Source organism: Gekko japonicus, unplaced genomic scaffold, assembly GCF_001447785.1.
Source record: "Gekko japonicus isolate JY-2015 unplaced genomic scaffold, Gekko_japonicus_V1.1 scaffold38, whole genome shotgun sequence".
Taxonomy (NCBI): Eukaryota; Metazoa; Chordata; class Lepidosauria; order Squamata; family Gekkonidae; genus Gekko; species Gekko japonicus.
This window is the reverse complement of record NW_015170276.1, coordinates 501,483-515,768: the sequence shown is the minus strand read 5'-3', so window position 1 is coordinate 515,768 and position 14,286 is coordinate 501,483. Positions and strand designations below refer to the sequence as shown.

The window sequence follows — 14,286 nt, the reverse complement described above, 5'->3', positions numbered from 1 at the left end:
CTCTGTTACTATGGCCTCAAGCCCTATATGGAAGCTGGCAACGAGTAAGAGCACCCCAGAAAATAGTTTGCAGAGATTCTGACAGAATCTCCACTTGGAAACGATCTGAATTGATGGCAGGAATGCAGGACACAGATTCCCAAAATCTCGAATCTATATATTGTCAGAGTGATAAAATTACTTGCTGGTTGAGTGCTTCGTCTCTACTCCATCTTTCCTTGTCTAAAAGATTTACTGAATGAACCCGGGAGTTGTATAGACATTAGACTGGATGATTCTGATATTTGACTCCAGTGTTTTGTGCTCTGACTGGACACGTGCAAGAGGATGTTCTGATGTGACAGGCTCGGCACAAGGACCGATTGTGCCACTGGACTGATTGAGCTGATGCTTGATGAGCAAAAATGTGGAGAGAAATAGCATCATGCAATGTGCTGATGTCACTACTGCGTGAAGACCCAAAAGTGATGTCATGCGCTGAGTGAAGCTCTAGGAATTTTTTGAGTCTAGCTCGGTGCAATGCAGGAGACCAAGAAGTGAGGCTTCTGAGTCTTCACCTGGAAGTCACATCACTGTATTGAATGATGCTCCCCCTCTCCATGCCCCACTCCCTAAAATCCCTGCAATTGTCAGGCCTATGCCTGCCAAACCAAGATGTAGATAAACTGTACAGAGATTTGTTTTGTACTCTTGCCCATAGTATTGGAGCTGAGGTTTACCCAATGAAGTTGATAGGCAGAAAATACTTTGTACACCATTGTTGAACTCACTGCCACAACATGCAGCTATGGCTGCTGGTTTAAAAGGTTTTAAAAGGGGATTAGACAAATCAAAATGCCTTGATCTAAGAAAGGGAGCAGAGCAGAAGGTTCTACACTTTAGTACAACTATCAGTGTTACCACAGGATTTTGCTGTACCAAACCTACTCACTAGACAACCCCTTTCATACAGAATGTGTTGGGGTTTGACTATCTTCTTGGGGATATATGACAAATAATCAATCATCGCCAAACTTCCTAAAGTGCTTTTTCTCAGCAACGGTAGACTAAAAATCCATTTGGAAGTATCACTGAAGAGAGCACGTTCTGGAATCATATCTCTACACTCTACTAGTGTGATCTCCCTTGCCTTGTCAAATCTGTAGCATTATCTGAACTTTGAAGCACATGGGATTATAGTTGAGCTTTAAGAACCAGTTTCAGATCTTTGACTAAAAAAAGGAGAGGAGATAATGTTTTCTGGTAACCTACAAGGTGAGAGGATATCATATATGAACATATGAAGCTGCCTCAGACCATTGGTCAATAAATGTCAATATTCTCTGCTCTGACTGGCAGTGCCTCTCCAGGGTTTTAGAAATAAGTCTGTCACAACACTTACTATCTGATCGGTTTAACTGGAGATGCCAGGGATTGAACCTGGGACCTTCTGCATACAAAGCAGATGCTTTTCCACTGAGCCATAGCCCCTCTCTATCAGCCAAGTATGTGACATATTAGTTAACCAAGGCATTTGGAGCAGGAAAATAGGATACTACACCCAGCTGAGCTCTGAGATGCAGCAGGAGACAGAGCTGCTAGAGGAGTGAGAGGTTTTAATTTGCTTTCAGCTGAGGAGATTTAGCTGAGGGTACTGTGTGGAAGGATAGTGTTTGGGAGTGTGTGAGTGAGTTTTAAGTTGTTGCAGAGTCTTGGCTGCTTGAGAAGGGGTGAGAAAGGGTGCTTATTTGAATAGCTGCTGGCCCCACCTTCTGCTGGTTGAGATTTCTTTGCCAGAAGCATGATCCTTTGTGCCTCTTAGAATAGGGCCTCTTAGACTAGGGGCTCTGTAAGAAGCCCAGGAAGGACCAGAAAGCCAGGGCCCTAGTCTCCTTGTGTTTCCAGTAAGGTAAGTAGACTTTCCACAAAGAAAGCCACATAAATACAAAGGGGTTTAAAAGGGGGATTATATATAATTATTTTTTAAAAAGCAATTATGAAGGCAGAATGCCACCAGGGGGTTGGGGCCCATCTAGTGTTTTGCATGGAGTGTCACATGTATGATTATTTGCCCATTGGACAGAAGTCTTGGGGGTGTGCCCAGTGCAAGGAGCTCCTGGTTTTCAGGAAATGAGTTTGCACCCTTGAGGCCAAGGTGGCTGACCTGGAGAAGCAAAGACAATCAGTTAGGCACATGGAGAAGACTCTTGGGGGCTTGTTAGATATGTCCCACTCTGAATATGGCAGCCCTGGCGCTGTCAGGGAGCATGAGGGTCGAGAAGAAACAGGGCACCGTGCTGTGGATAAGGGGAATGTGACCTCAGAAGGGACCTCTTCTTCAGCTGGTGAACGGATATCCTTTCGCACCAAGGAACCATCCCTAGGGAGGGAGGGGGGCTCTTGGTAGTTGGTGATTTGATCCTTATTGCTGACAACAGTCATCACAACTGACTTATGTTTGCTTCCATGCTTTGGTCTGTGTCTATTAAGTCACCATTCAGCAGAAACCAGACAAGGTATAATGCGATGCATCTACAATGTTTAAGTCAAATCCTTAAGATATGACAGTAAACAGACAGCCCTGTCCTTCCCCACTGTATTATTTGTGTCTCTACATAGACTGCTGTGTAGCATTGTGAGCAGCAGCTGATACTGTTATTGTAAACAAGTGGACTGTGGGCTGCTAAATGTTCTGCAACAGATGCTTTCCTGATGAATGTACGTTCTGCTGGCAGCTCTCAGGAGAGGCTGGAATGGCTGTGAAGCCACCAAGCAATACACAGAGCTGGAAAACTTTTGTTTTTTGCTGCAAAATCAATGTGATCAGGTCTCTCTCATTCAATCCTGTTTAGCTACATATCTTATCTTTGCTGAACTTCAGATAAAAGCCATACAACCTTTTTTCCTTTTAAGAAAGTGTGTGTCACAGATTCCTGCTTTTCTTTTGTTGCTACTTACCTGCTACTCCCCTTGCTACTAAATTGAAGCAGATTATCCACCACAGCCTTTTTGAGAAAGAGGAATGAATTCTGAAAACACCTCCCCACCAACTATGCCTTCCTTAGCTTTGTTTTTCCATCTCTCTCACACACACACTCACACACACATACGCACGCATGCTCACTTACATAGAGAGATTTCTTTGTTGGATGTGTTAATCTCACAATGCTGGAGAGGACATTGAGTTTAGCTCTGACTGCCTATGGGCCTCTGTAATGGCCATTTGATCTGTGTATCTGAAATGAAACAGATTAATATAAAAGATACCATAAGGATGGGAAACACTTTTCTCTTTCCTGCAGCTGTGGCATTAGTTTTGTATCCAGTATTGATAGCATAAATGCTATACAAACAGAAAAAGGAAATCTCACTAAAGAGGAAGATGCTGTTTTGCCTGCTTCCCTTTTTTACCGCTATCCACCCAGCCATCTAGACATATTGTCATTTGACAAAACCCTCTAATCTTCTGCAGATGCCATGTTATGGTGCTTCTTAATTCTGATAGACTTGTTTCTGTGTGCATGGAATCTGACATCCACAGAAAATCCTGTTAAAATATCTCTCCACCATAACCAGGCATTGACTCCAGTTCAACTACACGTTACAATTTTTGATGCGTTGCTTCCAGGTTTTCCCAACCTGACTTTGAAGTGCCTGGTCACACGTCATACTTTTGGGAATAATTTTCCATGTGTTCAGGACCCCAGTTGGAGTTAGGACTACAGTGTGTGAGGGGAGAAGAGGTCCAGCCTCACCAGGCACTGTTTTCCTGACCTAAAACAGCTCCAGGGGGTTCTATTTGCCATGTTAGGGCGGCCACATGTATCAAGACAATAATAATTCCCCCACCCCTATTTAATGAGTGGAGACAAATCTAAGTTTAAAACTGAGTTTTCTTCTAGAAATGAAAGGCAAACCAGACTGGCTTGTGCAGTGCAGTCACGTACCCTGGAGCTGAGTGCAGACAGATAAAATTAATTTGATAGGTGACTCACTTCTTGCCCTTGTTAGTTCTCAGTGATTCATGGGATCTGAACAGATTTTCTAACTCTTTCTAACTTGCAATCTGGCAAAAATATTACCAGAAATGTATTAGAGCTAGGAAATTGAGCCAGGGTAACCATAACATATCTCTCTCTTGATGCCCCTATGTTCATAGTGATTCTCATTAAAGCTGGATTGTTTATTTGAAAAGATAAATGAATATGCAGAATGTCCATTATACTACCTGGGGGAAATGAGCCTTCCTTAAGACTAGGAATGAATGGAGTACTAGCATAAAGCAATCAAATCTGCTTTTAAAATAGTCATCAGAACTTGCACTCAGGGAATATCTAATCTGTTTATGCATAAGTAAAGCAATAGAATAGCGGGTAGGGAGTTACTAGTTAAGCTGGAAAAGATGTGGGTGGATTAGTGTACTTGGTCAAGGAACTGTTTAATTAAAGTTGCTTCTCAAGACAAGAGGCTTCTGTTGAAAGGTGAGCTGTGTACGTGGGAGACTAATAATAAAATTATCACTCTTGGGTCCAGTCTTATTCTTCAGGCACTGCACACTCTCAGACTGGAGCCCAAAGGGTTTATCAACAGTTATGACTAGAAATAATGCCATAATCAGGCATTTTTCAAAGACCAAACCCAAGCTAATTCATATTTAATCAGTTGTAAGTCTCCCTGAATAGACTTCTCTATTCCCCACCTGATCTTGTTCCCTGCAGCTGATGGGAGAAAAATCATGGGGGGGGGGGAATCACAGGCAGGTGACAGCATGATGGAAGTGATGTCAGTCTGCTCTAGGAGTCAATGGAATTCAATTCCTAGACAGACATGATGTCATTTCCTGAGTTTCCCCAGAACAAACATCATACTGCCACCTGATGGCACCCCCCATCCCCTTCCCAAACTCCCCAAAGAGGTGAATGCACTAAATCCAGCATGATTTACTCCCCAGTGGATGCAGTTACAGCCTCAATCTGGATTTGTATTTATTTATTATTTACTTTAAATGGTTATGTTCTGCATCATCATCATTTATTAGGCTTATATACTGCCCACCCCATGAGTGGCAAACAAGTTTTTGTAAATGTGATCTCATAAATACATAATTACATATAAAAACCATTAAATAACCTAAATACAGTTCAATAGTTACCCAGAACTCACAAGGTGCCATAATACAGTTCTAATCCCCAATTTGGTTTAATTTGGGGGGGGGGGGTAGAAGCAGTTGGTAGGCCAATGGTCACTGGAAACTATTACCAATAACCATTGATATTGAAAACCCCTGGTGTTAAAAGCCTTTGATGTTAAAAGCTGTTGCTGTCCGCAGCCATATGCATGGTGGAACATTTCTGCCTTACAGGCCCTGCGGAATTGTAGCAGGTCCCAGAGGGCCCTGAAGTTAGCAGGCAGAGAGTTCCACCAAGTTTACTCTCTATGGGACTCAAAGCAGCTTACAAAAATACCCTACAAGAAAAAAGTCACAACATATCAGAAATTGATAACATGTGACTATTTGTGTCAATTTATCATGCCAGTTAGCATGTATATGTAGCTGGAAAATATCTGTGAGACTCCTTTCCAGTGCCGTGGCATAGAGCCCATGAGGTGAGGTAGTTGCTACATATATTTTATTATTATTTTATTGATTTTTTAAATTTGATTTAGTTGCCCCAGGGCACCAGATGCCCATTCTGTCATAGGCTTTTGGTGGCCACTGCTGTTGTACTAGGTTTATTAATTTATCCCCCATCTCTGGCTGAAGCAGCAGCAGCCCACTAATATGTCCTACAGGGACTCTTTCTCACAACTGGGGGATACTGTGGGTCCAGCACCACAAAAAGAGGTATGAAAAAATAGTACTTTTTTGTTTTTATAGAAGGAACATTGAAAATCTAAATATGAAACCTACTGTTGTATATATTACATTCTAATTAAAACTGTAAATAATTTACAATCTGACTAAATCTGTATAGAGCTCCCTTATATTACCATCTAAATAAAAGTGTAACTTAAAGTCTCACTAAACCACTACAATCTCATTACAATCCCAATAATTACAATCTAAGTAAAATGGCAACTTTTCTTCTTACATAGCAGTCCCTTATATTATGCGTCTCTAAGGTTACTATTTATTTACTTACTTCAGCTAACATTGAGTTCCCATGACCTGTCAAGAGAAAGTGTGAACTCTGGCTGTGCAAACAAGCCAACCCTTCATGACCCATTTAAGCACTGCACTCAGGATGGGGTCAGAACAAAAGAATATAAGATTTGCTGGCCCAAGGATTTGGGGCACCTTTGGTTTGGGTGCCAAAGCCGTTCACACACACACACAGTGCCATGGGGATGCAGGAAGATGGCACCTACCTCCTGCCTCCCACACAGCCACAAGATGTCCACTTTCCTCCACCTTGGCAACTGGGATGTCCTTGCCCCCTGCCAGTCCCCTGGGAGGCAGGAAGAGAGTGCCTGCACTCCTTGTCCACCAATGGCCAGGCAAGTAAGGGTGGGGCATCTTCCCATCTTCCTTACCCTCCATCAAGCTGCAGGCAGGAAGATGGTATCCACCCTTCTGGGCAAAGCAAGGCATGACATCTTCCAACCCTCCTTGACCCCTGCCAGGCCACAGGAAGGTGTGAAGATGACAGGAAGATGGCTCCCCTCACTGTACCCTCACCAAAGAGATCTTCTCTGTCAAGTTTCAGGCAGATAGAATAAAGTATCCTCATTTTACAAGCAATTAATATTCTCACAAAACAGGACTGGAATAAGACAACAACACTAAAGTGGGCTTTTTCTCATTTCTTGGGAAAGACAGAAAAAGGCCTATTTTAAAAGAAGGGCTGCTCTATTTTAAAAGAACAGCTGTTCATAGGCCTGTAACAAGACAGTGTATCAAGCAATTAAGTACAGACCTAACATGGTTTATTGTAATTCTTAAACAGGCATAACAACTGCTGCATCATTTAGAAAGGCAGTCTAGGCTCACGCTCAAACTCTTCCCTTCTGCCTTCTGTTTCCTGTTCTTTCAGAGTACACCCCCCAGCAGGTTCTGTCATTCATAGCCACCACTATATCCAAGAACACTCCTCAAGGGTAGAAAATAGTTGACTCCCAGCCAGCTTGGATAACCAATGTTGCGGTTTTAATATAGGGTGCTTCTCTACAGCCAATACTGAATTCACTGCACTGTGGAGTTCAAAAAGTGTATCTTTGCCATTTACATTACAACTAAATGGCACTGCAAAAAAAATGAAATCCCATGACTATGAAAAAATTAGCTACCGTTTCCCTCAAAGCATATTGTGAGAGAACCATGTCTTTTGCCATGTGCTCCTTTAGAAGAAGGACTGGATAAAAGTGTGTGTGGGGCACTTAAAATAATTAGGTGTCCAGAAGAATCTGCCAGCCCTCAACAAGCCCCTCTTTAGATAGCGCACAACTGAAGTGTGTGTTTGATGATGTGTGATAATACAGTTCTGCCTTGTTTGACCGCCATCCTTGGAAATGACAAATGGAAGCTTATTATTTATTCATTATTTTATTTAAGACATTTGCTACCTGCATTTCTCCCTTGCAGAACTCCAGGCAGCTTATAATATAAATAAAACATAAAAACAACAATTGTGAAAACGATAACCACTGGAGCACCACTCGTAGCCGATCGGCAAAGGTCGAAGCTTCCGGAGCTGCGAAGAGCACATTCTAGAGCCAGCTGAACTCTGGGGATTCCTTTCAATAGAGAATCCATAAAAGATTGAAAAATGTCCAGCGCAACCGACACCCCAAACTGCAACCAATGCACCTTGAAAGCCCCTTATGCATTGCTATGGTTTGGGCTTCGGTGGTGGCGGCATCAACTGGCAGTTGTTGATACACCTGTGCCAAGTCCGATTTCCCAATTGGCACAGGCTAGGATCTGCTTGGACCATTGTCTCCCGGAGCAAAGCTCGGAGGCTTCGCATGACCATGTGGCAAGCTAGCCTCACATGCAGTCGGATATGAATATGGGTGCATGGACTGGGAAAATACAGTTTAGTTTGGTTTGTGGGTCGTGGTGTCTGTAGTTTGTGAACCATAGACAGTCACATGCTAGACAAACTGGTTCAGTTTGTGAGGTGTGTGATGCAGTAGAATGTTTCCCCAGTGTTCTAGAGACACCAAAGTCATCAGAGATCTCCAGCAGATTCCCATGCAAGTTTGGTGAGGATTGATGGGAGCAGAGTTATAGCCTCACAGAGAAGGTGCTCCCGGGAAAGTGCTTTCTGGGGAAATGACAGGCACAGGTTAATGAGGTGCAGGAGTGTAAAGGACATATCCTGTGCAAGCTAGAGACACCAAACTCACAGCAGATCTCTAGCTGACTCTCTTCTACCTACACTCCAAGACTGATGAGGATTGGATTTACAGGGTATGAGTTATGCCCCCCTAAAGAAAGTGCCCCCATCCTCCATTGTTTCCAAAGGAGGGGGGAACAGCACAAAGAAAGCAAGGATGATAGAAGTCCAGCAGAACATACAACTGAGGGGTGACATGATCGAGGTTTACAAGATTATCCATGGAACAGAGCAGGTAAAGAAATAAGTACTTTTCTCCCTTTCTCACAATACAAGAACTCATGGGCACTCAATGAAATTGCTGAGCAGTCGGGTTAGAATGGACAAAAGGAAGTCCTTCTTCACCCAAAGAGTGATTAACACATGGAATTCACTGCCACAGGAGGGGGTGGCAGCTACAAGCATGGACAGCTTCAAGAGGGAATTAGATAAGCATATGGAGCAGAAGTCTATCAGTGGCTATTAGCCACAAAGTATAGATAGGAACTCTCAGGCTGGGGCAAGTGATGCCCTGTATTCTTGGTGCTTGGGGGGGGGGACACAGTGGGAGAGCTTCTAGTGTCCTGACCCCACTGCTGGACCTCCTGATGGCACCTGGTAGTTTTGGCCACTGTGTGACAGAGTGCTGGACTAGATGGGCCATTGGCCTGATCCAACATTGGCTTCTCTTATGTTCTTATGCCTTGTTCTCTGGAGAGCTGAGCCTTGACCATCGCTGCAGCCAGGGGTCATTTCCTGCGGGAGCACGTAGGAGTGGAGCTCCGGCAGTAAGGAGCACAGGGGGTGGGCACATGCAACAAGCCCCGCCTCCTGGTCCCAGCAGCCTTCAGTCAGGCCACAAGAAGCAAGAAGCAGCCAGGTAAGTTGCAGAGCCCCCCCCCCCAGCCCACCTTCAGATACAAGCTCTTCCTCCTCTGTGAGGGCAGATTTGCACGTCCCCCCCCCCAATAGCTAGCAATCCAAAACAGTCCAGTGGAGCCTGAGCAGTGGGTGTTGCCTTCTGACACACTTCTGGTGATGTCAGGGGGTGTGGCATATGCAAATAAGTTATGCAAATAAGTTATGCTAATGAGCTCCTGCACCTCTTTTTCTATGAAATGACCCCTGGCTGCAGCCAATGAAAGGCTACGTCCTCCATGAGGGAGAAGGGTTGGCCAGCCACAGCAATTATCTTGACAACAAGGTGAGCGACTGCTACCAGGGCCCTGTCTTGTAGAGAGGATGCAACCTGAGCTGTGGTTACACGGCAAGGCAATTGCGCTTTGTTCCCGATGTAATTAAATTTTATTAAGAATAGTAAAACAACATAACAGCATAACCAAACATGTCAAAAGAACTAACCATTACAATAAGTGGTTAACCAAAGAAAAACTTAAAGACACAACCACACCCAAACAATCTGCAGACACACATCCCTTCCTGAACCGCAAGCTCGCCTTCCCCGCCTGCCCACCTCCCCCCCCCACAACTTTCCAGCCACCGGCCCGATGAAAAGAAAAAGGCACCTTTGAAAGGGTTCTCCTTTCCGCCCGATGCCGCTGGCTAGCTGGGCGCACTCCCCGGCGCTGGGGGCTCCCTCCCTCCCTACCAATACTGCAGCTTCGGGGACTCCTGGGGCAGATGCCAAAGCCTGCTCGCCTGACAGCCTGCCCCCCAGCTTCCTCCCCCAGAAACTTTCAATGCTGCCTCCATGCCAGGGGATGGTGGGCAGGACTTTTCTCCAAGCAGGATGAGGGCTTGTTTACTCAAGCGCTCAAAGCCGAAAGGTTTTAAAAAATAATAAATTGCACAGAGCGGTCAGACGGCCCTAATCGCAATCATTGAGAAAGATGTCTGTCCAGATGGGCCAAATCGCGCATTCAAAGCGCAAGTGCCAGGAAAATACTTGATTTTCCCAGGGGCAGGAAAACCCGGGAGCATTGCGGGAGTGAGCCTGCGTTGGCGTGGGAGGTGGATTCGCCTGTCTGATCAGAGAGCCAGTTTGGTGTAGTGGTTAAGTGTGCGGACTCTAACCTGGGAGAATCGGGTTTGATTCCCCACTCCTCCACTCTCACCTGATGCTGTCACCTTGGGTCAGTCACAAGCTCTGGCACAGCTGTCCTTGAAAAAGAGCAGTTTGTGTCAGAGCTCTCTCAGCCCCACCCACCTCACAGGGTGTCTGTTGTGGGGAGGGGAAGGGAAAGGAGTTTGTAAGCCACTCTGAGACTCCAAGTGAAGGGCGGGGTATATATCCAATCTCTTTTTCTTCTTCTTCTGATCAGCAAACTTAAATGCGGGAGGGAACAACAACGAAACCCTATCAAAAGGACCGTGTGACTGCGACCCTGGTGGTGATGCTCACCTGCAACTTCTCTGACAAGGCTCTGACTTGTGGGAGAATACCCTTTCCCTCAGGGCCTGGCTCCAGTACAGAGGCTAGCCCCCGTCCAGCCCTTGAATCAAGGGGATGGTTTGCCCCAGACTGGCCGTATGGGTGCACAGCATGTCGGTGGTGTCTTGGAAGGGCTTGAAGACATGCACCATTTGGGAGAGGGTCAGCCAGTCATTGTAGCTGGTGCTGAGCTCCTCTTCTCCATGCAGGATTGTTGTGGAGTGGATTACATCCTGCACCACATTCTTCTGCTCCACTAAATGCGCAACCATGGCGTAAGTGGAATTCCTCATCTCCTTCCTCTGCCCCTCACGCTGCAGATGGGCAGACTTGAAGCTGTGCCAGAATTGGGTGGCCAGGTGCCAGCAGGTCTCAAGCAAGGACTGCATCTTAAGTGGGACAGCATCTTGACAGTGCTCCCCAGGCCCAGATAATCCTTCACCACCAGCTGAAATGTGTGCACCAGGCAGACAATGCCCTTGAGGCACACACACTTCACCTCTGCCAGCATGTTGGCACTGGTGCCCATAATCATATAGCTACAGACGATGTTGCGGCTGCCCACCCATTTCCTCAGGCTACTCTGTATCACACAACAGTCCTGCTGGCTGCTCCATCAGATCTCAGAAGCTAAGCAGGGTCGGCCCTGGTTAGTATTTGGATGGGAAACCACCAAGGAAGTCCAGGGTTGCAATGCAGAGGCAGGCAAAGGATAAACACCTCTTAATGTCTCTTGTCTTGAAAACCCTATGGGATCATCATACGTTGGCTGCAACTTGACAGCATTTTCCACCCACCATCTAGAAAGGTCCCAGCAAAGCATGCAAGCTTTGGAATGTAAGTCATAACTGGAGATTTCAAATCCCTATTGATCCATCAGCACCTCCTGAAATGGAGCTTCAAAAGAATAGTGTGCTGTCAGATTCTTTAAGCAAGTGGCATCCTCTGCCACAGATCGTGTTGTTTTTATGAAACAAATAGGAATCTACAAATGAAGCATTTTCTGTTTATTTTGCATCCACCTTTACATTTACAAGAGGGGCCATGGTGGCTCAGAGGTTAAGACACTGAGCTGCAGACCGGAAGGTCTGTACTTTGGCAGTTTGAGACCCACGTGACAAAGTGAGCTCCCGTCTCTGGTCCCAGATCCTGCCAACCTAGCAGTTCCAAAGCAAGAAATTGCAAGTAGATAAATAGATACTGCTTCAGTGGGAAGGTAACAGTGTTCCATGCACCCCGGCATTTGGTCAAGCTGACCACATGACCACGGAAACATCTTCGGACATAACTGGCTGTTCGGCTTGGAAACGGAGATGAGCACCACCCCCTAGAGCTGGGTTTGACTGGCTTTCAAGAAAGGGAAACCTTTTCCTTTACCTTACATCTCCTCTCCTTCCCCTTCTAGAATAAGACCATTATAAATATGCTAAACTTTAATTAGGATGGCACAGCGAGCTTTGTTATGGTCTATATATTCAATATATATATATGTTCCATATCCAGGTGGAATTTTAAAATCAAGTCCCCCAGATAGAAAAGAAAGTGAGATTTTAAGCTGGTAAATAAGCAGTGGAAAGCTAGTCACAGTGAGGCTGATAAAACGGAACACAGGCTATGGCAAATAAAATGCAAGTCTGTGGTCAGGCAGGCAAAAAGGGAATATGAGGAGCATATAGCAAAAAACATAAAAACCAAAAATAAAACTTTCTTCAAATACATTAGGAGCAGGAAACCAGCCAGGGAGGCAGTGGGGCCCTTGGATGTCCAAGGGGTAAAAGGAGTAATGAAGGATGATAGGGAAATGGCTGAGACTAAATACATTTTTGCCTCCGTCTTCACTGTGGAAGATGAGAAGTGCTTGCCCACTCCATAACCGCTGAGTTCGGGAGGGGTCTTGAAAGACCTGAGTCAGATTGAGGTGACGAGAGAGGGGGTCCTAAAACTGATAGAAAACTCAAAAACTGATAAATCACCAGGCCCAGAAGGCATACATCCGAGAGTTCTGAAAGAACTCAAATGTGAACTTGTGGATCTCCTGACAAAAATATGTAATCTTTCCTTAAAATCTGCCTCCATTCCTGAGGACTGGAAGGTAGCTAATGTCACTCCCATCTTTAAAAAGGGTTCCAGAGGAGATCCGGGAAATTACAGGCCAGTCAGTCTGACGTCGATACCGGGTAAATTGGTGGAAACCATTATTAAGGAAAGAATTAGTAGGCACATAGATGAACAAAACCTATTGAGGCAGACTCAGCACGGTTTCTGTAAGGGAAGATCTTGTCTCACTAACCTGTTAGTGTTCTTTGAGGGGGTGAACAAACATGTGGACAAGGGGGATCCAATAGATATTATTTACCTTGACTTCCAGAAAGCTTTTGATAAAGTTCCTCATCAAAGGCTCCTAAGTAAGCTCAAAAATCATGGGATAGAAGGACAAGTTCTTTTATGGATCAAAAACTGGCTAGTTCATAGAAAACAGAGAGTGAGTGTAGGTGGGCAATTTTCTCAGTGGAGGGTGGTAAGCAGTGGGGTACCGCAGGGATCAGTACTTGGTCCACTGCTTTTTAACTTGTTCATTAATGATTTGGAGATGGGAGTAAGCAGTGAAGTGGCTAAATTTGCGGATGATACAAAGTTGTTCAGGGTGGTGAAAACCAGTGAGGATTGTGAGGCACTCCAAGGGGATCTGTCAAGGATGGGCGAGTGGGCGTCAACATGGCAAATGGGGTTCAATGTGGCCAAGTGCAAGGTGATGCACATTGGAGCTAAAAATCCTAAATATAAATACACATTGATGGGGTCTGAACTGGCAGAGACTGATCAAGAGAGAGATCTTGGAGTTGTAGTGGATAACTCACTGAAAATGTTGAGACAGTGTGTGACTGCAATAAAGAAGGCCAATGCTATGCTGGGGATTATTAGGAAGGGTATTGAAAACAGATCAGCCAATATAATAATGCCCCTATATAAATCAATGGTGAGACCTCATTTGGAATACTGTGTGCAGTTCTGGTCACCACACCTTAAAAAGGATATTATAGCTTTGGAAAAAGTGCAGAAAAGGGCAACTCGAATGATAAAAGGGTTGGAACACTTTCCCTATGAGGAAAGGTTAAAGTGCTTAGGGTTCTTTAGCTTGGAGAAATGATGACTGAGGGGTGACATGATTGAGGTTTACAAGATTATGCATGGGAAAGATGAGGTAGAGAAAGAGGTACTTTTCTCCCTTTCTCACAATACAAGAACTCATGGGCACTCCATGAAATTGCTGAGCGGTCGGGTTAGAATGGATAAAAGGAAGTACTTCTTCACCCAAAGAGTTATTAATACATGGAATTCACTGCCACAGGAAGTGGTGGCGGCTACAAGCATGGACGGCTTCAAAAGGGCATTAGATAGGCATATGGAGCAGAGGTCCATCAGTGGCTATTAGCCACAAGGTATAGCTAGGGGCTCTGGGGCAAGTGATGCTCTGTCTTCTTGGTGCTTGGGGGGGGTCAACAGTGGGAGGGCTTCTAATGTCCTGGCCCCACTGCTGGCCACTGTGTGACAGAGAGTTGGACTGGATGGGCCTTTGGCCTGATCCAACATTGGCGT

The 14,286-nt window shown here is 45.1% G+C and overlaps 1 non-coding gene across 1 annotated transcript; it reads right to left on the bottom strand.

The window, feature by feature from the left end:
* Positions 1-1,398: 1,398 nt before the first annotated feature.
* On the bottom strand, positions 1,399-1,470 carry TRNAT-UGU. Its single transcript has one exon. It is a non-coding gene; the product is annotated as a tRNA-Thr (tRNA).
* Between the last annotated feature and the right edge of the window lie 12,816 nt (positions 1,471-14,286).